Source organism: Mustela nigripes, chromosome 3 (assembly GCF_022355385.1).
Source record: "Mustela nigripes isolate SB6536 chromosome 3, MUSNIG.SB6536, whole genome shotgun sequence".
Lineage (NCBI taxonomy): Eukaryota > Metazoa > Chordata > Mammalia > Carnivora > Mustelidae > Mustela > Mustela nigripes.
The window spans coordinates 88707339-88731228 of record NC_081559.1 but is presented as its reverse complement, the minus strand read 5'-3'; the positions used below and the strand labels follow the sequence as shown (position 1 = coordinate 88731228).

The window sequence follows — 23890 nt, the reverse complement described above, 5'->3', positions numbered from 1 at the left end:
ACAACTAAGACCAAGATATACTCACAAAATGAAATTTGGAATTCTTAGGAAAACTCTGAAGTATGTCAACCAGGCACTGTTATTACTGGTGACTTGTGGAACTGCTAACATAATAAAGAAGATACTATATTACAAAGCTATACTCATCAAAACAGTATGGTGCTGGCATGAAAACAGACACAGAGCTCAATGGGACAGAGTACAGAGCCCAGAAATGAAACGGGACGCTATCTTACACCATACTCAAAAATAAATTCAAAATGATTTGAAAACTTGACTATAAACCTGAAAACATGAAAGTCCTAGAAGAAAACACAGATAGTAAGCTCCTGGACGTCAGTTTTATCAGTTCTTGTTTTGGACCAGTCTCCTTGGGCAAGGGGAATAAAAGCTAAAATAAACAAATGGGACTAAATCAAACTAAAATGTTTTGCACAGTAGAAGAAAAAAATCAACAAAATGAAAAGGCAACCTATTGAATGGGAGAAGATATCTGCAAATCTTACATCCAAATAAGGGACTAATGTCCAAAATAATAATAACTTACAAACAATTTAATATAAAGAAAACAAACAACCCAATTTAAAAAAATGAGCAGAGAAGTTGAATAAACATTTTTTCCAAAAAGGACACATAGATGGGTAACAGGCACATGAAATGATCCTTAATAGGACTCATCATCAGGGAAATACAAATCAAAACCACAATGACATATCACTCACACTTGCAAGATTGACTCATCAAAAGAACAAAAAGTAGCAAGTGTTGGCAAGGGCATGGGAAAAAGGGAACATTAGTACACTATTGGTAGGCATATAAATTGTTGTAGCCAATATGGAAAACAACATGAGTTTCCTCAAAAAATTAAAAATAGAACTATCATAGAATCCAGAAATTCTATAATTTTGAAAGATTATATTCAAGTTTTATTTGATTAGAGGGCATTTAGAGTAGCATGACTTTTTATATAAAAGGATCCATTTTATATGATTTTACATGATTTTATTAAAATTACTTATCAAAAGAAGATATCCCAGTAAATATTATATAATCTTTGCTTATGCTTATAATTGATGATGATATAATCCCAATTCCACTGAATAAATTCTTATCACTAGATACATAAAACATTATTTTTCTTATATATGCATAACTGAGTGAAGGTTACTTTTTAGACTTGGTAAATGACACATTTTCAATACACAGCTGGAAGAAAAGTATAGAGCTACCAAGTACTCATTATATCAGCTTGAAAAATGGCAAACATTTATTTTATTTTACTTAAACACAAAAACAATCAATTAAAATATTATCTGGGAGTACTAGATTTTCTTATTTTTCTTTCCTTTTTTTTTTTGAAGATTTTATTTATTTAATCGACAGAGAGATATCACACACAGGCAGAGAGGCAGACAGAGAGAGAGGGGGAAGCAGGCTCCCCTCCAAGCAGGGAGCCTAACATAGGGCTCAATTCCAGAACCCTGGGACCATGATCTGATCTGAAGGCAGAGGCTTAACCCACTGAGCCACCCAGGTACCCTGTGAGTACTAGATTTTCTGACTATCCCTCTGCAAGCAAGCATTGATATTTAAGTAAACACTGAAAAAGAAATTGCCTTTCTTTTCTGCCATGAAGTCCATGTCCCTAAATATAACTCCTTTAGAACTCATATCATAACTACAGATATGGTGGGAGGGTGGAGGGGGAGAATCTTCAATAACTACAAAAAGACATTAAATATTTTCGGATTGAGGTACAAGGTAGAAATTTAATATCAAAGGTATTTGAATTATCCAGAAAAATAGATGATATAATGTAAGTGATAAAGCTTGGTTCAGTCTCAGACTTTTTCCATGCCTAAATATTAGAATACTACCAATTTGAAGATAGATAGGTGACTCAAGAATTTTATAAACTGACAAGATGTCCTTCTTGTATGAAGGTATCAGACGAAATTATCGACATAGAAAGATTCTAAAAGCATGCCACCAAATGCAACTATTGAAAGAAAGTAGTCCTTGAACAGATGTAGCACTTAAAGAAGAGAAAAATCAAAATTAAGAGATACAAAATGGAAAAGTTAAATAAAAAACTCTAGAAGAATAAATCAGAGCATTGGTAATAAATCTTATATCTAAACAATTCTCCATTTTGTATGTTTTATTTTAATAATTAGAAATTTAAATTTTAATAATTTGAAAAAACTATCAAATGAAAAAACAGAACAATACTTTTATAAACACTGAAAAACTAAATAAAACAGGTTTCATATAACAGATAAAACACAAAAAAGTGTTAAAAAGCAAACAAACAAAAAACCCTAAAAGTGTAAATAATGATAAAAGTGAAAACATTAGGGGCCCTGGGTGCCTCAGTCATTAAGTGTCTGCCTTCCACTCAGGTCATGATCTCAGGGTCCTGGGATGAAGCCCCTTGTCAGGCTCTCCACTCAGCAGGAAGCCTGCTTCTCTGTCTTCCACTCCCCCTGCTTATGTTCCCTCTCTTGCTGTCTCTTTCTGTCAAATAAATAAATTTAAAAATCTGAAAAAAAAAGTGAAAACATTTTTAAAAGCTTCTAAACAAAAGCAAAATCTCACAGATAATTTTATACTTTTATAAAAGATGAACCCAAAATATAAAGACACAAGAAGTTTGAAAATTATAAATATATATAAAATACATAATATATATTTATATAATTTATGCATATAACATACACACACACACAAGTTTACAAAAAAAAAAGAAAATAGCTATAGTTGTGTTACTTTTGGGCAAAGAAGTATTAAATATCAGAAATAAATTTAAAAGAATGAAGTAGACTCCTTTAAAAGAATGAATTTAGACAGATAAAATCATGTAATATTAAGCTTTATGCTTTTTCCTTCTTTCTGCATTTCTATACCCTTGTGCAGTCTTTCAAAGAACCTCTAAGGAATCAAGGAAAAATCAGTTTGTTATCAAGAAATGCAAAGAGTAAGAAAAAGCTCTTCAGTTATTTGAATTCCAAATGGGAATTAATTAAAAATTCCTGGTCATAACTAAAAAGAAAGAGTCAAACATGCCATAACAAAGCATTGAAACATTATAAGGAAAGAAGGAAGACCCTGCAACCTTGCCTCTAGGAGAAGAGATGAGAGTCATTTGGGAGCAGGGGACAGAAATGGATTACAACTTTGCACAAAAGGCCAGGAGGGTCAGATAAAAGATCAGAACCGAGGGGTAGCTGGGGCATCAAAAAGGGAAGAAAAATGAGACTATCTAGAGAAATCAAATAAGGAGCTAAGAAAGTTAAACTTCTGTTGTCTGGAAAGGGAGCATTTGGAGTCACATTAAAAATGCAAATAAAGGGCGCCTGGGTGGCTCAGTGGGTTAAGTCCTCTGCCTTCGGCTCAGGTCATGATCTCAGGGTCCTGGGATCGAGTCCTGCATTGGGCTCTCTGCTTAGCAGGGAGCCTGCTTCCTCTTCTCTCTGCCTGCCTCTCTGTCTACTTGTGATCTCACTCTGTCAAATAAATAAATAAAATCTTAAAAAAAAATGCAAATAAACACTTTCATCTTTGGTAGTGCCTAAAGGCTTTCCGTCAACAGTTGACTGGAGATTGCTCAAGTCTAACCCGGTAGAATGACTAAAGATATTTGGGTGGACATATTTTTTTTTATTATTATTATTTTTATTTTTCCAGTGTTCCAAGATTCATTGTTTATGCACCATACCCAGTGCTCCCTGCAATCTTAATAGCCCATAGAAGCCCAAACAGAAGCTCTATGTGACAGTGATATGGAAAGGACAGCTCCAGAGAGGAACTGAAGAATGGGAAAACAACCTAATATACATGAAAATATAATGTTCTTGAAACTTTCTGAGCAAAATGTCAAATGCATGTGAAACAGCAAAAGCATAAAACAATAAAATAGTAGATACACAGGGTAAATTATAAAAATCTCTCTGTTCTTAACAGAACATATATAAAAAGATGTAAAGATGTGGATGTGTAAAGATGTGGATTTAGTCTGGGTTGTCTGTATATAAAAACAGAGGATATACATTATTTTTAAAGTCCTTCTAATTTAATTAAAAAATAAAATAAAATCCTTCTAATTTATTTTAAATCACCATGGAATAGTCCTAAAATAATACTGTATTAAGTCACAAATAATGTTCAAAAATTTATATTAAACTAATGCTGGGGAGAAAAAAAAAATTTCCTTTACTCTCTTAGGTTTCTTCCTGGGGAGCTGTAAATTAAATTGACAAAAAATAGATTAACAAGAGAAAGTGAGCCTTTATTCACATGCGTGTGGAAGCACACAAAAGAAGTGGCCCTTAAATGGCTAGAGGATTATATACCTAATTTAAGAGGGTAAAGAGAGGAAAAAAGGTATTTATGGTAATAGCAAACAGGCTTTAGGAAACACAAATTTTTTTTTTTTTTTTTTTTTCAGAATCAAATGAATAAGAAAACCTAAGAAAATGTTTATAAAGGTGCTGTAAGGACCTATTTAGCCAGAGCAATTCCACCCCGGTTAAACAGTGATTCTGTTGTTTATGCAGTAAAACTTGAACTGACCCCACCCCACCCCAGGGGAACTTACTTAAAAGCAAGTCTGGGAAACCAGTAGAATATGGTGGACCAGTCCCTGATAACAGAGCCCAAATACAAGGGCAGGTCAGGTCAGGTGGAGATAACAGAGACCAAATGCAGGGATGAGCCAGGTGGAGACATCCAATCAGAAAAGCACACATACTGTCTCCCTAGCTACCAAGGAGCGTGGGCCCCGCCTTTTGGGAGCCTTTTGGGCACCAATTCTGACCAAGGTGATAGGCCAGTTCAAATAGCTACTATGGGGTGAATTGAAATTCAGTTGGCCACCTGTGTGTGACCTGCATGACTGTGCAGCTTTCTCTGTGTGTTATAATCTCGTTGGCGACCTGTGTGTGGCCAGGCCCAACCACATGGCCTTTGCTCTACAAAAGTTAGTCTGCAAGGCAGGGAGGGGTCACCCTATAAGAAGCGGCCCTAAATGGTTGGTTTGTTTCTCCAAGCTTGGTGAGAAATAAAGCTCTGCTTAACTTTCGCTTTGTATCAGTCTCATTCCTTTGACCATGGACCCAACAGGTGCAAGTTGTCTTTTCTGGGAGGGGATTTATGATAGTTTTACTCTTGGTCCCCTTACTGGGAGTGAAGCTACTCCAAAGAGAGGATTTATGGCAGCCTCATTTCCCAGAAGTCTCTGCATTTACTCAGGTAAGTGTAGTTCTGAGAAGGCTTTTTTTCTTTATCTATTGAATCTTAATGTCTCCAGCTTAAAATAATTTTCATATGCACTCTGTGGTTCCAAGTAGGCCAACCCATTAATAGATAGCCAAATTTAGGGATTTCTCATAACAACAAATGGTCTGTTAGGTCAAAGATAAGCATCTTTACCCAATATAATAGAATAGTTAGGGAGAAGGGACAGATAGCCACCCAGTGAAATAAAATGGATCCATCCTAGGGATCACTAGGTAATAGACACCACAGCAAACAACAACAACAACAACAAAACCCTCATATTTAAGAGATTGCCCTGTCTGACCACAATGCAACAAAACAAAAATCAAAGCAATATATTTAAGGTATAAATTTATTTTAAATAAGAAAAAGTTAAAAAGCAAATAAGCATGCAACAAAAATGATAGAATTAACAAAAAGTTACTAAGCTTGTTATAAATTCATAAGAATACAGAATACTTTTTTTTTTTTAGATTTTATTTAAAAAAAAAAATCTTTATGTAATTTCTACCCCCAACATAAGGCTCAATTTCACAACCTTGAGATCAAGATTTACATGCTTTACCAACTGAGCTAGCCAGGCACACCAATAAAAGTAATTCTAAAACCTCAATAGAAAAAGACAATGTTAAGTAGAAAAGGAGATGCAAAAAACAAGTACTATCAGTACCTTTTTTTGCAGATTCCATATTTGTGAATTTGCCTACTTGCTAAAATGTATTTGTAACACAAAATTAATCCTCTCAGTGTTTTTTGTAGTCATTTTTAGCATGATCAAAGCAGCAAAACCTGAAACACACCTTCCCAGCTGAGGTTAAAAGAGGCAATGCTCTATTTTGTTCCTTCCATTCTCATACAGTATAAAAATTACTTTTTAATGGTCTTTTTAATACCAAATTTTTTTTCTCATTTTCCTGTTTTAGTTGTTGATTTTTACTTATAAAATGGCCCCTAACTATAACACTTAAGTGCTGTCTAGTATTTCTAAGCTCAAGAATGTTGTGATGTGCCTTATGGGAAAAATGTATATGTATATGTATATTAAGTAAGTTTTGTTGAGGCATGAGTTACAGTGCTGTAACCATCAGTTCAATGTTAATGAATTGATAAGTTATATTTCATAAGTTCTCCTTAAACAGAAACATAAAATAAGGTTATATATTGATTGGTTGATAAAAATGTGTAACCAGAGGCTCTCAAGAACAAAGCCCTGTGTTTCACCTAGGAACAATGGCTTAATATTGACTAATTCGGTGGTCACTGCAACTTTACAGAACATAATTACAGAAATAATGAACATCAACTGTATTTGAAAAATGAAAATTCTGATTACTAACCAGGGAAAGCCAAATCTAATAATATTAAGCTACATTTTATTTTTTTAACCTCTCAGATTTGGAAGGATCTTAAAAAAAGAGTACATCCGTGCTGAGAAGTGGATTGATGAGCCAAGTGTATAACAAAAATATAAATTGGTATTGCTTTTTGAAAAAGCTAATTGACAACATTCATAAATAGGCTTAAATTTGTCCATATTTATTGACATTGGAATTCCTTAGGAATTGGTATTAGTACTATGTAAATCACTAAATCTGTGGACAAAAACTTCCCTATAATGATGCTATTTAGTGTTATTCCTAAAAGACAGACATATAACATCAAATTTGTAATTTCTTTCAAATTCACATTTAAGGAGAAGTGCAACACTGGTCTTTTCAGAAACAGCAATGAAGAATTGGTGGCAAAGGGAAAATATCTCTTTCAAAGAGAGTAGTGAGCCATAGATCTACTGCTTTCAGAGCTAAGTTAAAAAAAAAAAAAAAAAGGAAAGGAAAAAGACAGGAAGGAGCTAAGAAAGGAAGGAAAGAAAGGAGGGAGGGAGGGAGGAAAAGGAAAAAAAGAAACCATGGCTGTTTCTTAAATGAAGACCCACTAAAAACTTCTTGAATAAACAATGAACAAAAATGAGGGTGAATAGTCCTAAAACAAGAACTCTCATGATATGTTTGGCTAACCCAATATTGAATAAAGATTCTTTTAAATAACAATTGATTAGTTTGGTTCCCTTGAGAATACTTCCAGTTCCTTTTCTTAAAGTTTGAATGACTGCACAAGGCTTAACTAGTTAGTATTTAATTCTATATAAGGTTTGAAGTTCAAGGTTTTGGGTCTGGAGGGCTTTTTTCTTTTTCCTCTTCTCTCTCTCTCTCTCTCTCTCTCTCTCTCTCCCCCCTTCTCTCCCATTTATGTATTTATTTGTTATTATTATCTTTTAAAAGTTTTGCTTCAAAAAAATGCCTTACTACAAAGGAATACCAACACTGCTACTTCACTTCTGAGGATAGATGCAAGAATGCTAGAAAATATGATATTTAAAATACAAATTTTTTACATTTAAATTCATGGCAGACAAAATTATTTTATGTTTTTAATGTTAATTTATACTAATTTTGTATACAAGAAGCTATTAGATTTCCCTCACTGGAAGTTCCAGGATATTTATGCTGTCATATGTCTTTTCTCAGATACATATACTACAGAATGGTAAAGAGTTACTTTTGTGTCATTCACATGCAGAAATATAGTAATATAAATGCACTTAGTATAAGTTTAGAGAACACATGCTATTTTAAAGCAGCACAGTGTAGTTCCTGAAATTTTAAATTATTTACCAGAGAGTTCTCTAGAGCCATTATGAAACATTAAAAAATTTAAATAAGAAAAAAGGCACTAAAATTATTGTTATGAAATACTCAAAATTAACTACATTGCATATTTGTGTGTGTGTAAGAAGATAGGCATGTTAATGCCAAGGAAATGTTCTATTCCTAAATAAGGGCGGTATCTCACATCTATGTTTCATTCTGTTAGTGTTTATAGTAATATATATTCCTTCCTGAACTTGTATTACAAATATAATGGAAATTAAAACCAATGAAGTAAAACTGCAAATTTTATGAGTCTCACATATTTTGAAAAAAAATTTGGTTATCATAACCAATAATAATATTCTATATTTTTATATTATTTTTCTCTCAGAAAAGTATGTGAACTTTCAAGAATTACATTTATTTGAAGCCAAGTTTTCAATGTTTGATTTGTGATTCTACTCCACTCTTTCCATATCCCAGACTCTTTTTACCATATAATTTAAGAGTAGGATAATGATAAGCACACTTACTGGTTTGGCACTGATGTGTCATAGGAATGGACTAAAATTAAAAAAAAAAAAAATTAAAAGCAAACAAAACCAGATCATAGTGCAGGCTCTGCAACTACTAATTTCCTTAGGTTATGAGCTACTTAGTCTTCCTCACCCAGGTGATTGGTTTTTCTATCAACCCTAAAAATTCTGACCCTGGCTCAGAAGTCAAGGTTCAGTTGTGGAAATTTGATAAAGGTGGTAACATACTTATTAGCATGAGAAATACTTCCAACCATAAGAGATACTCTCTGTCACATACTTAAATCATCATTGAACACATGTTCTCAAAACAGAGATTATGGGGTTTTTTTAGCTTGTAGTTTTCCTTCCTAGAAATAACCAGTTGTGATTTTCTCATGTAAATCTCCAGAGATTCTCTATGCATTAAAAACTGTTTTCTACATGTAAGGTAATTTATAGGATGTGTCCAGAGACCCACCAGATTTAGAGCTTAATAAATGTAAGATGAAAAAGAAAAAAAAATCAGATTAATTATTCTGATGGGGCTCAGGACATAGCACTCTAAAATATGGCATCTTGTCATACTGAGTATCTTTTTTTTTTTTTTTTAATTTTCTTTATTTGACAGAGAGATCACAAGTAGGCAGAGAGGCAGGCTGAGAGAGAGGGGGAAGCAGGCTCCCCACCCAGTGGAGAGCCTGATGTGGGGCTTGATCCCAGGACCCTGAGATCATGACCTGAGCCAAAGGCAGAAGCTTGACCCACTGAGCCACCCAGGTGCCCCCAATACTGAATATCTTAAGCTGAAAGAATTTGAGAAAACAACAGAAACAGAAAGGTTTGACAGACCTTTGGTCTGTTAAAAAAAAAAAAAAAAGCTGAAAACAAAACAAACAAAACAAAGAAACCCCACAAACCCCAAAGGGAGTGATGTGTGCTAATTCCTTGTCACCAAACCAGGGTTTAATACTACCTAACCTGTTGAGGTTTCAGCTTTCCTCAGGAACGTAATCCTAGCCACTCAGTATGGAATTTCCTGGCCCAGTGCTGTAAAGTAATCCACCTAATGACACACTTCAGTCCTCCAGGGGAGATAACCTTGCCCAAAATAATCCTTTTTTGTTTGTTTATGTCTTCCTTGTCCTGCCTTCCAACATCTTTCCCTTTCTGTAGCTCTTTGGAGCTCTTTCAGTCACTAGATGGATGCTGCCCAATTCATGAATTTACTGAATAAAGACACCTAGATCCTTCAAATTTCTGAGTTGAATTTTTGTTATATTTAACAGCCCTCTTACCTGTCTCCTCTGAAATAGATCTTAAAACTCCCAAGTGAAAGGTACCCTCCGTTTACCAGGAGGAAGGGCGATATTCTACTCATCCCAGATGGGTAATTTGGGTTGAGAAATCTGTAAACAAACCTTGTTAAACTAACCATTATCTTCCTTGTTTCTTCTTCACCATTTATTGTACAAAGCTTAAATCCCTCATTTTTTTTAATTCCTCAACAAATGAGTTGGTTATTCATGCAAAAGGTATAAAAGCTTTCTGTTCTGGTCACTTCTTTGGGTCTTCATCTTCTTTTGAAGGCTCCCATGTACATGTTAAAATATATTTACATCCATATGTTTTTGTCTTGTAAGTCTTTGGTAGTTTAATATTTAGATTCAGGAATGATCCTTAAGAAAAATGATGAAAACCTTTTCCTCCACTATAACATATCTGTCAAGTAAGGCTTATGTACTAAAAACTTGTTTATTCCTTGTTGAGATATGATCTTACCTGATGGTCTTTCCAGATTTTTTATCCTAATCCTTAAGACTGTAGTGAGGTCAATCTACTTCAATTCCCTGACTTAACTGTTCTATCTTCTAGAATAATTCATATTCATTTTTTCCTAAAATATTTCTCTTCTTTTTGCCTCTCTTTACAACTCCTACTCATTATTCAAAACTCAGTTCAGATTACTACTTCTAGCAAGTTTGACTGACTTCTAAAACATAGTTAGACCAATCTCTCCTAAAACTCTTATTTAATTGCTATTGTTTTAAGTCTGTTTCTTCCACAGGACAATGCCTCTGAAAGGCAGGCAATAGAACCTAGATGCTATGCATTTTTGCATTCCTAGTTCCAAGTACCAAACGATCATAAGAAAGGCTTGAAAACTTTCTTTCATTAATAAAGAAACTATTGGGGTGCTTGGGAATCTCAGTCAGTTAAACATCTGCCTTCAGCTCTAGTTGTGGTCCCAGAGTCCTGGGATGAAGTCTGACATCAGGCTCCCTTCTTAGCGGGGAGTCTGCTTGTCCCTCTACCCTTCTCCCCTACTTGTGATCTCTCTCTCTCTCTCTCTCAAGCTCTCTCTGTCTCTCTCAAATAGATAAATAAATAAAATCTTAAAAAAGTAAGAAACCATTGATAGCACTACTAACATTATGTTTTATTCTAATTGTTTTTCCTTTTATTTTTAATTAACTTTTTTTCCCACTTTAGGCAGGGTACCATTTTGTACATTCTAAAGGCTATCTTTAACAAGGATCTTCTATATTTATACAACATGATTAAGATTATAAATATGAGTAGCCTTTGCATGAAAGTCAGGTATTTGCAACAAATATAGCCTATTCAATTATATGAGCTATTCCAATCTCCTTAATGACACTGCTCTTGACATCTAAAACATTTTGCTTTTTTTTTTTTGACATTTACTTTATCATATATTTTCAGCAAGTGAATTGATGTAGTCTATCAATCCTGCAATAATGTTAAAATAAAAAATACTCATTTTTTTCACCAATGACATTTTAAAAATAGCTATTTATAGAAGCAAGTACTGTTGTAGAAGCTGAATATATAGCAGTGAATACTAAATACAAACAAAAACAAAACAAAATTCAAAAACCCTACCCTTTTACTGCTTAAATTCTAGGAGAAAGTATATAAGTAAAATATTTAGAATCTTATACGTTGATAACTCTATGAAGAAATATATAGCAGAAAATGAGTTGAAGGACACTAGGAGAGGGATTCAGTTTTGAATTACATAGTCAGGTAAGAACTTCCCAAGAAATAAATACTCAAAAGGTACAGCAAGTTCCCACATAAAAATCGAGGAAGAAACATTCCAGACCTATATTACCTAAGACACTTAGGTAAATATTTATACTTCATATGCAGGGGCATCAACATCACTATGGGAGCTATGCAGTGGTGTGAAGAAAGGGAGAGCTATGTATGGGTCATCAGGTCAGAGATGTAAAGAAAAGTAGTGTTACATAAGGATTATGTAAAAAGTTTAGCTATTTGGAAGATTTTGCTTTTACTTTGAGAGATAGGTGAAGTCAAGTTCACTGAAGGGAAGTGCTATGATGTTAATTCATTTTTAACAAGATACTGGTTGAGAAATGAAAGAACAAAAACCAAGAAATAAGAGTAGATACTCAAAAGAGATAGCATGTGTCACAGGCTGGATACTGAAGTGTGGTGGAAATGCTTGTGAAAGTCAAAGGAGACAAATCTACATTTTCAGTTCTATCATCCTCTATTAATAGATGAATTAGATAATGATGAGTGGTGGCATAAACATAGTGGGGATACAATACTGACTTTTCTACTCTCAACATGTTTAGTGTCTAAAAAGAAAGAAATACAAATACGAGTATAAAATACAAGTATGATGAAGCAAATGAGGGGAATGATTGGTTTAGGGACTGAGGTGACCTTTAGGGATGACCAAAAAAAAAAAAAAAAGGATAAATGCCCTCAGTTATTTAGCATCTCTCTCTCTCTCTTTTTATATTTTATTTATTTATTTTTCAGGAGAGCACAAGCAGGGGAAGTGGCAGGCAGAGAGAGAAGCAGGCTCCCCATGGATCAGGGAGCCAGATGCAGGACTCAATTGCAGGACCCTGGAACCATGACCCAAGCTGAAGGCAGATGCTTAACCAACTGAGCTACTCAGGTGTCCCAATTTATCATCTGTTGACAATTGTTTCAAGGTATCACACAGGTATAGTTACCTATGAAAAATATTTTAATAGAGGCATATCCTATTCTAAGAATAGAAAGAAGAAAGGTTTCCAGACTAGTTGGACACAGAGTACTTGGACTTTGATAAATGATCAATAAAATTCTGAAGGCAGAAGTAGGGTGTGGTAGAAGGCTGATGGATGTTCTAAAGTAATTCTTTTTTTTTTAAGATTTTATTTATTTATTTGTCAGACAGAGATCATGAATAGGCAGAGAGGCAGGCAGAGAGAGAGAGGGGAGGAAGGGGCTCTCCACTGAGCAGGACTCTATCCCAGGACTCTGGGATCATGACCTAAGCCGAAGGCAAAGGCTTCAACCCACTGAGCCACCCAGGCACCCCCTGATATATGTTATAAATGTGATTGCATGAAGGGTTTATTCTATAGAAAGTTCCTGTTATGGCAGGGATAGAATTCTGATAGATGAGTGACATAGGTCTTCATCAGTTTGGGCTACAATTAAAAAAAAAATACTATAGACTGGGTGGGTTAAACAATAAACATTTATTTATTCCCGTTTGGGAGGCTGGGAAGTCCAAGATCAATGTGTCAACATATTGTCTAGAGAGAAACCACTTCCTTCTTCATAGCTAACCATCTTCTCACTATGTCACATAGTGGAGAAAAAAAAGAAAGAGCTCTGGGCTCTTCATCCCCTTATAAGTAAACAACCCCCCCCGCCATTACCTCACCTAAATCTAATTACTTCCCAAGGTCTCCCTTCCACATATCATCACAGTGGGGATTAGGCATCAATATATGAATTTTTAAGGAACACACAAATTCAGTCAATAGTAATAACGTTGGATGCAACTTGTGAAAAGCTGAAAATAAAATATTAGCCATTACTATTTTATCTAAGCAACCCAATGGCTACTAAAGATTTTAGTAACAAGATTGACCTGGTTGGAAGGGTTCTAGAATGATCTCTAGCAGAAGTGTGAAGGACAGACTGGGAATGGATTCAGGAAGAAGGAAACTGGAAGTGTAGGGGTCATTTGTGGGGATATTACTTTAGTTCATGTCTTTAGGAGTCAGAAAAATAAAACAAAACAAATTATGAGGTCTTAATAAAACCTAGTTTAATAAGTTGGTCAACTATTCTCCATTTTGAAATAACATTCCAAAAGAAAATGACTAATAGAATCTATACATATTCTCCATGTTCTGCCTGAATTACTGTATTTGGGAGCTAAGACTAATAATTCTGATCATCGTATCAAAATTCAACTTTATTCTAAGTGGAAATAATGCAGTTTTTTCCTGTAAAACATATGTTTAAGAACTAGTTCTGTAAATAACAATATGTTTATTTTGACAATGTGATATTAACTGTGATGATCATTTTTTATTCCTAAAGCAAAATAATTGTATGTCACATTCATATATTTCCATCCTATTACATGACTTATCATTAGCATATTAAAAACTAGCAGTCACGGGGGAGGAACAAGACGGTGGAGGAGTAGGAGACCTAAATATCATTGGGTTCCAGGATCACCTAGATAGTTCTCAAATCATTCTGAACACCTACAAACTCGAAGAGAAGAGCATCAGTTCTAGGAACAGAAAAGTGATCACTTTCTGGAAGGTAGAACATGCAGAGAAGTGAATCTGTGGTGATATATGGGAAGATATCCCATAGGGGGAGGGGCTTGCTCCCTACAAACAGTAGAGCATCAGAGCACAAAATCAGAAATTTTAGAACTGTGCTCCACTAAAGGACGTTGCTCCAGAGGCTAAGCAAAGAGGCGAGGGGTCCCTTGCAGGGACAGTGTGGTCTCAGGACCCATGGAGTCAGAAAAAGTCCAGGGGTGTCTAAGTGTGGCAGACCTCCCAGGTATCAGAACAGGGAAGCTGGCTACAGAGATGGAGCTGAGGAAGGGGCTTTCAGCTCAGGGTTACCCTACCATGATCTGAGACACAGATCTGGGGAGGCCCCCTCCTTCCTCCTCTGGGAGAGCAACATGGGAGCATGCTGTAAGAATCTGTTGGGTTTAGAGATTCCAAACAGGGCTGTGTACCAGAGATAGAAATGTTTGGTCACAGGTTGGGTGAGCACAGAGTGTGGCCAAAGACCAGGTAGACAGGAGTGACTGGCTGCTTTTCTCTGAGGGCTCACTAAGGAGTGATGCCCGAGCTCTCAGCTTCTAGGGGCTAGAGATTGGGAAGCTGCCATTCTCTATCCCATCCTCGATCGCCATACGAAAAGCAACCACGGAATAAAAGCTACCATGAGAACAAAATCAAGCAGATTACTAGCCTGGCCCCTGGCAAGGCTGATGCAATTCTGCCTCAGGTAAAGACATTTGAAAATCACTGCAATAGAAGATCCACAAGAACATCCATTCAGGGCCAGATTCACTGATCAATGAGAACTCCACAACTCTCAAGCCAGGGGAAAGCAACACATAGAGTTCATGGATTTTCCCCATGATCCTTTAATCTTTTCAAAGTTAAATTTTTTTTAATTTTTAAAATTAAAAAAAAATTAATTTTATTTTTTCCTTATTCTGTTTTTTAAAAAATTTTTCCTCTTTCTTATTTTAACCTTTTTAACTATTTTATTTTATCAATATCTTCTTAAAAATCTTTTTAAATTTGCATTGTCTAGTCATATTTTATCCCTTCATTGTATTTAACCTTATTTTTAGTATACATATAGTTTTTTTTTTCCTTTAAAATTTTGTTATACAGGGGCACCTGGGTGGCTCAGTGGGTTAAAGCCTCTGCCTTTGGCTCAGGTCATGATCCCAGGGTCTGCTCAGCAGGGAGCCTGCTTCCTCCTCTCTCTCTATCTCTGCCTGCCTCTCTGCCTACTTGTGATCTCTATCTGTCAAATAAATAAATAAAATCTTTTAAAAAAATTGGTATAAAATATCTTTTTATAGATCAGAATATACCTTAAATCCAGTGCATGGTTTTGTTCTAGTTTCCAGCCTGATCACATTCTTTCCTTTTTTTTTCTTTTTTCAACCAATTTCTTATCAATTGCTTTTTTAGACTATTTTTTAATGTTCATCTTTACCGTCATATTCCATCTCATCATCATGTTTACCCTTGTTTTTGTACATATGTATAAGTTTTCTTTCTTTAAAATTTAAGAGGTAGTTTCTTCTAACAGACCAAAATACATGCCAAGTCAAATGTCTGACTCTATTCTATTCACCAGTCTGAATTTATATATTTTTTTTCTTTAATTTTTTTTCTCCTTTTTTCCCCACCCCAGTTCTGATCCCTTCTGATTTGGTTAGCATGTATTTTTCTGGGGTTGTTGCTACACTTTTAGTATTTTGTTCTCTTGTTCATCTATTTTTATCTGGACAAAATGACAAGGCTTGGAAAAACTCACCAAAAAAAAAAAAAAAAAAAAAGATCAAGAGGCAGAACCAATGGCTAAGAGCCTAATCAATACACACATTTGTAATATATCCAAACTAGAGTTAAGAATGATGATTATCAAGGTACTAGCTGGGCTTGAAAAAGGCATGGAAGATATTAGAGAAACCCTTTCTTGAGAAATAAAATCCCTTTCTGGAGAAATAAAAGTACAAAAATCTAACAAAGTAGAAATCAAAAAAGCTATTAATGAGGTGCAATAAAAAATGGAGGCTCTTACTGTTAGGACAAATGAGGCAGAAGAGAGAATTAGTGATATAGAAGACCAAATGGAGAATAAAGAAACTGAGCAAAAGAGAGACAAAAAACTATGGACCATGAGGGGAAAATTCAGAAGATAAGTGATACCAGAAGACAAAAAATATTAGAATAATTGGGATTCCAGAAGAAGAAGAAAGACAGAAATGGGCAGAAGGTATATTGGAGTGAATTATAGTAGAAAATTTTCCTAATATAGCAAAGGGAACAAGCATCAAATCCAGGAGGCACAGAGAACCCCCCTCAAAATCAGTAAAAATAGGTCCACACCCTATCTTCTAATAGTAAAACTTACAAGTCTCACTAACAAAGAGAAAATCCTGAAAGCAACGTGGGAGAAGAAGTTTGTAACATACAATGGTAATAAATATTAGATTGGCAGCAGACTTATCCACAGAGACCTGGCAAGCCAGAAAGAGCTGGCATGATATATTTAGAACATTAAATGAGAAAAATATGCAGCCAAGAATACTACATTCACCTAGGTTGTCATTGAAAATAGAAGGAGAGATAAAAACTTCCAGGACAAACAAAAATTAAAAGAATTTGCAAACACCAAATCAGCCTTACAGGAAATATTAAAAGAGGTCCTTTAACCAGAGAGAGCCTAAAAGTAGTAGAACAGAAAGGAACAGAGACAATAAACAGTAACAGTCACCTTACAGGCAATGCAATGGCACTAAAGTCATATATTTCAATAGTTACCCTGAATACAAATGGGCCAATGCCCCAATCGAAAGACACAGGAAACCAGAATAGATAAAAAAACAAGACACATCGATATGCTGTCTGCAAGAAACTCATTTTAGACCCAAAGAAGCCTCAGATTTAAAGTGAGGGGGTAGAAAACAATTTACCATGTTAATGGACATCAAAAGAAAGCAGGGGTGGCAATCCTTATAAGAGATAAATTGGATTTTAAGCCAAAGATTATAATAAGAGATGAGGATGGACACTATATCATACTTAAAGGGTCTGTCCAACAAGAAAAGCTAACAATTCTAAATATATATGCCCCTAACACAGGAGCAGCCAACTATATAAACCAATTAATAACAAAATCAAAGAAACACATTGACAATAATACAATAATAGTAGGGGATTTAACACACCCTTCAATGAAATGGACAGATTATCAAGCAACAGATCAACAAGGAAATAAAGGCTTTAAATGACACACTAGACCAGACGGACATCACAGATATATTTAGAACATCCCATAAAAAAACAACAGAATACACATTCTTCTCTGGAACACATGTAACATTCTCCAGAATAGAACACACACCAGGGACCCAAATCTGGTCTCAACTGGTACCAAAAGATTGGGATCATTCCCTGCATATGTTCAGACCACAATGCTTTGAAACTAGAACTCAACCACAAGAGGAAAGTAGAAAAGAGCTCAAATACATGCAGGCTAAAGAGCATCTACTAAAGAATGAATGGGTCAACCAGGAAATAAAATAAGGATTTTAAAAATTCATGGAAACAAATGAAAATGAAAAGACAACTGTTCAAAATCTTTGGGACACAACAAAGGCAGTCCCAAGAGGAAAGTATATAGCAATACAAGTCTTTCTCAACCCTAAACCAACCTAATCCTACACCAAAAGGAGCTGGAGAAAGAACAGCAAAGAAAGCCTAATCCCAGAAAAAGAGAAATAATAAAGATCAGAGCAGAAATCAATAACATAGAAACCAAAAGAACAGTAGAACAAATCAATGAACTAAGAGCTAATTCTTTGAAAGAATTAATAAGATTGATAAACCCCTGGCCAGACTTATCACAAAGAAAAGAGAAAGAACCTAAGTAAATAAAATCATGAATGAAATAGGAGATATCATAACCAACACCAAAGAAATACAAACAATTATAAGAACATATTATGAGCAACTATATGCCAACAAATTTGAGAGAGCTATAAACTACCAAAACTGAAGCAGGAAGAAATATAAAACCTAAACAGACCCATAACCAGTAAAGAGATTGAAGCAGTCATCAAAAGCCTCCCAAGAAACAAGAGCCCAGGGCCAGATGGGTTCCCAGGGGAATTCTACCAAACATTTAAAGAAGAATTAATATCTATTCTCCTGAAACTGCTCCAAAAAAACAGAAATGGAAGAAAAACTTCCAAACTCATTTTATGAGGCCAGCATTACCTTGATCCCAAAACCAGACTAAGATCCCAATCAAAAAGAATTACAGATCAATATCCTTGATGAACACAGATGCAAAAATTCTCACCAAAATACTATCCAATAGGATCCAACAGTACATTAAAAGGATTCTTCAGACCTGTACCCCTGGGGATAAAAATATATGTTTATAAAAAATAAAAATTAAAAAAAAAGGATTATTCACTATGATCAAGTGGGATTTATCCCTGGGCTGCAAGATTGGCTCAACATCTGCAAATCAATCAATTTGATACAATACATTAATAAAAGAAAGAACAAGAACTATATGATACTCTCAAAAGATGCTGAAAAAAACATTTGACAAAGTACAGCATCCTTCCTTGATCAAAACTCTTCACAGTGTAGGGATCAAGGGGACATACTTCAATATCAAAAAAAGTTATCTACGAAAAACCCACAGTAAATGTCATTCTTAATGGGGAGGGAAAAACTGAGAGCTTTTCCCCTAAGGTCAGGAACAGAGCAGGGAATGACTGCTATCACCACTGCTATTCAACATAGTACTAGAAGTTCTAACCTCAACAATAAGACAACAAAAAGAAAATAAATGTATCATAATCAGCAAAGAAGAAGTCAAACTCTCACTTTTTGTGGATGATATGATACTTCATGTGGAAAACCCAATGACTCCACTCCAAAACTGCTAGAACTCATACAGGAATTCAGTAAAGTGTCAGGATATAAAATCAATGGTCAGAAATCAGTTGCATTTCTATACACGAAAAAGAAGAAAGAGAAATTAAGGAGTTGATCCATTTACAACTGCACCCCAAACAATTAGATATCTAGTAACAATCCTAACCAAAGAGCCAAAGAATCTGTACTCAGAAAACTATAAAGTATTCATGAAAGAAATTGGGGTGCTTGGGTGGTTCAGGGGGTTAAGCCTCTGCCTTCAGTTTAGGTCATGGTCTCAGGGTCCTGGAATTGAGCCCCACATTGGGCTCTCTGCTCAGCAGGGGGTCTGATTTCCCCTCTTCCTCTGCCTGCCTCTCAGCCTACTTGTGATCTCTCTCTCTCTCTGTGTCAAGTAAATAAAATCTTAAAAAAAAAAAAAAAAGAGGAAGACACAAAGAAATGGAAAAGTGCTCCATGCTCATGGATTAGGAAACAAATATTGCAAAAATGTCTATGCTACCTAAAACAATCTTACACATTTAATGCAAGCCCTATCAAAATACCATCAATTTTTTTCAAAGAAATGGACAAATAATCCTAAAATGTATATGAAATCAGAAAAGACCCTGAATAGCCAGAGGAATGTTGAAAAAGGAAATGAAAGTTGGCTGCATCACAATTCCAGAATTCAAGCTCTACTACAAAGGTGTAATCATCAAGACAGTATGGTACTGGCACAAAAACAGACACATAGATCAATGGAACAGACAAGAGAGCCCAAAAATGTACCTTCAACTCTGTGGTCAACTATACTTTGAGAAAGCAGGAAAGAATTTCCAACAGAAAAAAGATAGTCTCCTCAACAAATTATGTTGGGAAAATTGGACAGCCACATGCAGAAGAATGAAACTGGACTATTTCCTTATACCTCATGCAAAAATAGACTCAAAATGGAAGAAAGGCCTCAATGTGAGACAGGAATCCATCAAAATCCTGAGAAGAATACAGGCAGCAACCTCTTCAACCTCAGTTGCAACAAGTGCTTTCTAGAAACATTGCCAAAGGCAAAAGAACCAAGGGCAAAAATGAACTATTGGGATGTCATCAAGATTCAAAGCTTTTGCACAGCAAGGGAAACAGTCAACAAAACCAAAAGACAACTGACAGAATGAGAGAAGATATTCTCAAATGACATATCAGATAAAGGGCTAGTATCCAAAATCTATAAAGAACTTCTCAAAACTCAACACCCAAAGAAAAAATAATCCAATCAAGAAGTGGGTAGAGGACTTTGAACAGACATTTCTGCAAAGAAGATATCCAGATGGCCAACAGACATATGTAAAAGTGCTCCACATCACTCAGCATCAGGGAAATACAAATCAAAACTACAGTGAGATACCACCTTGCACCAGTCAGAATGGCTAAAATTAACAAGTCAGGAAATGACAGATGCTGGCAAGGATGTAGAGAAAGGGGAACCCTCCTACACTGTTGGTGGGAATGCAAGCTGGTGCAACCACTTTGGAAAACAGCATGGAGGTTCCTCAAAAAATTGAAATAGAGCTACTGTATGACCTAACAATCGCACTATTGGGTATTTACCCTAAAGATACAAATGTTATGATCCAAAGGTGCACTTGCACCCAATGTTTATAGCAGCAATATCCACAATAGTCAAACTATGGAAAGAACCTAGATGTCCATCAACAGATGAATGGATAAAGAAAAGTGGTATATATTTACAATGAAATACTATGTAGCCATCAAAAGAAATAAAATCTTGCCATTTTCAATGAAGTGCATGGAAATAGAGGGTATCATGCTAAGCAAAATAAGTCAGTCAGAAAAAGACAATTATCATATGATCTCTCTTATATGAGGAATTTGAAAGGCAGGGTCAGGTCATGGGGGGTAGAAAGGGAAAATATGAAAGAAGATGGGATTGCGAGTGAGTCAAATCATAAGAGACTCAATCTCATGAAACAAACTGATGGCAGCTAGGGAGCGGGGATTGGGATAAATTTATACTTATGTATAAATTTTATATTTATATAATTTGTATTTATATATTTATATATGTATATACTTTATATATAAATTTATATATTTCTATGTAAGATATATAAATGTATCACATTAAATATGGGAATTGAATTAAAATGACTTTTTACTTTATATTCACAATGAATTGAAACTAATAATCAATGTTTCTTCTTTTTTTTTAAATCATTTCTGTTAACATATCTAGACAATTTAGTTCAATTTGATGGAGAAGCTGAATTATCCAGATAATTACATTATGAGCCTTCTAATTGGATATAATTCTCATCACTTGCTTAAATTTTTAAATTTTAGATAAGGCTGTTCCAGTTATGTATTACATGCCTAGGTCCCCACAATTTAATTAATAATTCCACAGGCTCACCATATTCCTAACATCTCCTAAAGAATTTCTACAAAATCCTAGAGCTCCTTAGAAAGTAACATGTAAACTGGTATAATCTTCTTTTTTATAGTAGAGTAAATTGAGGCCTAGAAAATATCCCTAATTTCCTCAGGTACCACAAGGAGGAACAGAACTAGTACCATGACAATGATTTTTTTAATCATAAATTCAGCGATTTTCCTACTATCCCAACTTGACAAAAATAAAATCACTTTGCCCAATGAAAAAAGTCAATTTCATACTATATACACACTCTATTTCCATGTTCTCACCATGCATTAATTATTCTGATTTTCCCTTGATTGTGTATTTTATGAGGTGGTCCATTTTCAATACTGTAAATCATTTTGCTATTCTTTGCTCACTCATTTAAGCTTGTTGGCTTATACTTAACATTAAGCTGTCCACTCATGTTTATATCTCTGGTTCATATTTCTAACAGTTTTTATTAAAATTTTCAATGATCCTTTTTCTAGATTATTACTAAAGATGACAAGCAAACCTAGGAATGTTTAAAGTACTTTTTCATTTATTACTAGCCTTTTTTCAGCTACCCCTTTTCTAACTCCAAATCAATATAACAAGTATTTCCATCTATTTTAGGAACAGAAAGAGGAAATGGTCCCTATAGAATAATAATTACACATTTTTTACTTCATTTTTTCTTTTTTTGTAATTCAAAGGAAACAGATTTTAGATGTGTTTGAAAGAGACAGTTCTTCATGTTTTGTGTTACTTTTAGTAGGTTTGTTTTAAAACTCTTGTTGTAATGTGATCTTTTAAAAATGTTTTTAGATCGAATCATATCAGATAGTAAAAGACAGATGGTAAGTAGTTTTAACTCCAAGCAATTTAATAGAGAGTGAGGAAAAGCAAAGAGAATGAGAAAGGAATCACAGAAGAAATGGAGGTTTAAAAATATCACAGTTTGGTTTTATCATGAGACTAACATATTCGACTACCTGATTGATTTCTTTCCCAAGGTATGTAGTGATCCTTAACTTTACTGTTAAGTTCTGAACATGTGAACACATTTAAAACATCTGAGTATTAGAAAAAAATCATTGGAAAGATAAAATTGAAGAATGGTTATTATATAGTAGGTTTCCAAATAAGGTTGAAATAGGCTTATACCAAATGACAGGAAATATTGGATTTCTGTAGATGTCAGTCTTAGAAATACAAGCTTCTGGCTTTCAATATGAATTTCACTGAATTAATTAATTTGCTATGCCACTCCACCAAATAAAGACACAAAAACATAAATAGCTAAACAAATGACAGTTTCTTAAATATACTAGCATTTCTTGAGGTAGTTAATTTAAAAAGAAGTGTCTAGGTTCTTGTTCAACATATGGATTCCTAGGTTATCTCAGAAGATAATAAGCTGATAGGCTTAAATAGTGCCAAGATAGTATTTTTTTTGATTAAGCTCCCCATATTATACAAGCGTAAGAAACACTGGCTTAGTTCCTGGCATGGTACATGTTCTTGAAATACGTTTTTTATCTTTAAATCAGAATTTGGCTGTCACTATGTATTGTTTTGTTTTTGTTTTGTTTTGTTTGAATCCAGAACTAATTTTTTAAGTTTGAAATCAGCGTAAAGTTGCCCCTTTGGGGTGGGAAAGAGTAGTGCCTGGAAAAGAAGTTGCAGGAAGAGTTTCTTGGGTGCTGAGTCCTGTGAATGTTGTTTAACCCTAAAGATCCATTTTCAAATTGTTATCTTCATGTTTTTGAAGTGCATCCTCTTTCTTTCTTTCTTTCTTTCTTTCTTTTTTCTTCTTTCTTTCTTTCTTTCTTTCTCTCTTCCTTAAATTAACATATAATTACTATTGGTTTCAGGGTACAAATCTGTGATTCATCAGTCTTATATAGTACCAAGTGCTCATTACAATACATATCCTGCCCAATGTCCATCACCCAGTTTACACATCTCTCCACCCCACTCTGCTCCAGAAACCCTCAGTTTGTTTCCTATGATTAAGAGTCTCCTATGGTTTATCTCCCTCTCTGGTTTCATGTTATTTTATTTTTCCATCTTTTCTGTGATTCTCTGCCTTATTCCTTAAATTCCACATATGAGTGAGATTCATATTTAATTGCCTTTCTCTGTTGACTTATTTCACTTATCATAATATCCTCTAGTTCCACCCATGCCATTGCAAATGTCATTTCTATTTTTGATGGCTGCATAATATTCCTCTGTGTGTGTGTATGTGTGTGTGTGTGTGTTACATCTTCTTTATCCATTCATCTGTCAATGTACATCTGGGCTTTTTTAATACCATGGCTATTGCGGACTGGTTGTCACTATGTTTTAAAGTAAAAATAAGGTTCTAGTTTGAATTATAAAAACAAGTTCAGGGACCCCTGGGTGGTTCCGTCAGTTAAGCATCTGCCTCCGGCTCAGGCCATGATCCCAGGGTCCTGGGATCAAGTCCCGTATGTACCTCCCCACTTAGTGGGAATCTTGCTTCTCCCTCTGCCTACTGCT

The 23890-nt window shown here is 34.8% G+C and overlaps 1 protein-coding gene and 1 pseudogene across 1 annotated transcript in view; one reads left to right on the top strand and one right to left on the bottom strand.

Moving 5' to 3' along the window:
* LRP1B (LDL receptor related protein 1B) overlaps positions 1-23890 on the bottom strand; it is a 2002169-nt gene that overhangs the window by 910272 nt on the left and 1068007 nt on the right. The window lies entirely within an intron of this gene.
* LOC132013342 (large ribosomal subunit protein eL8-like) overlaps positions 1-23890 on the top strand; it is a 68598-nt pseudogene that overhangs the window by 31048 nt on the left and 13660 nt on the right.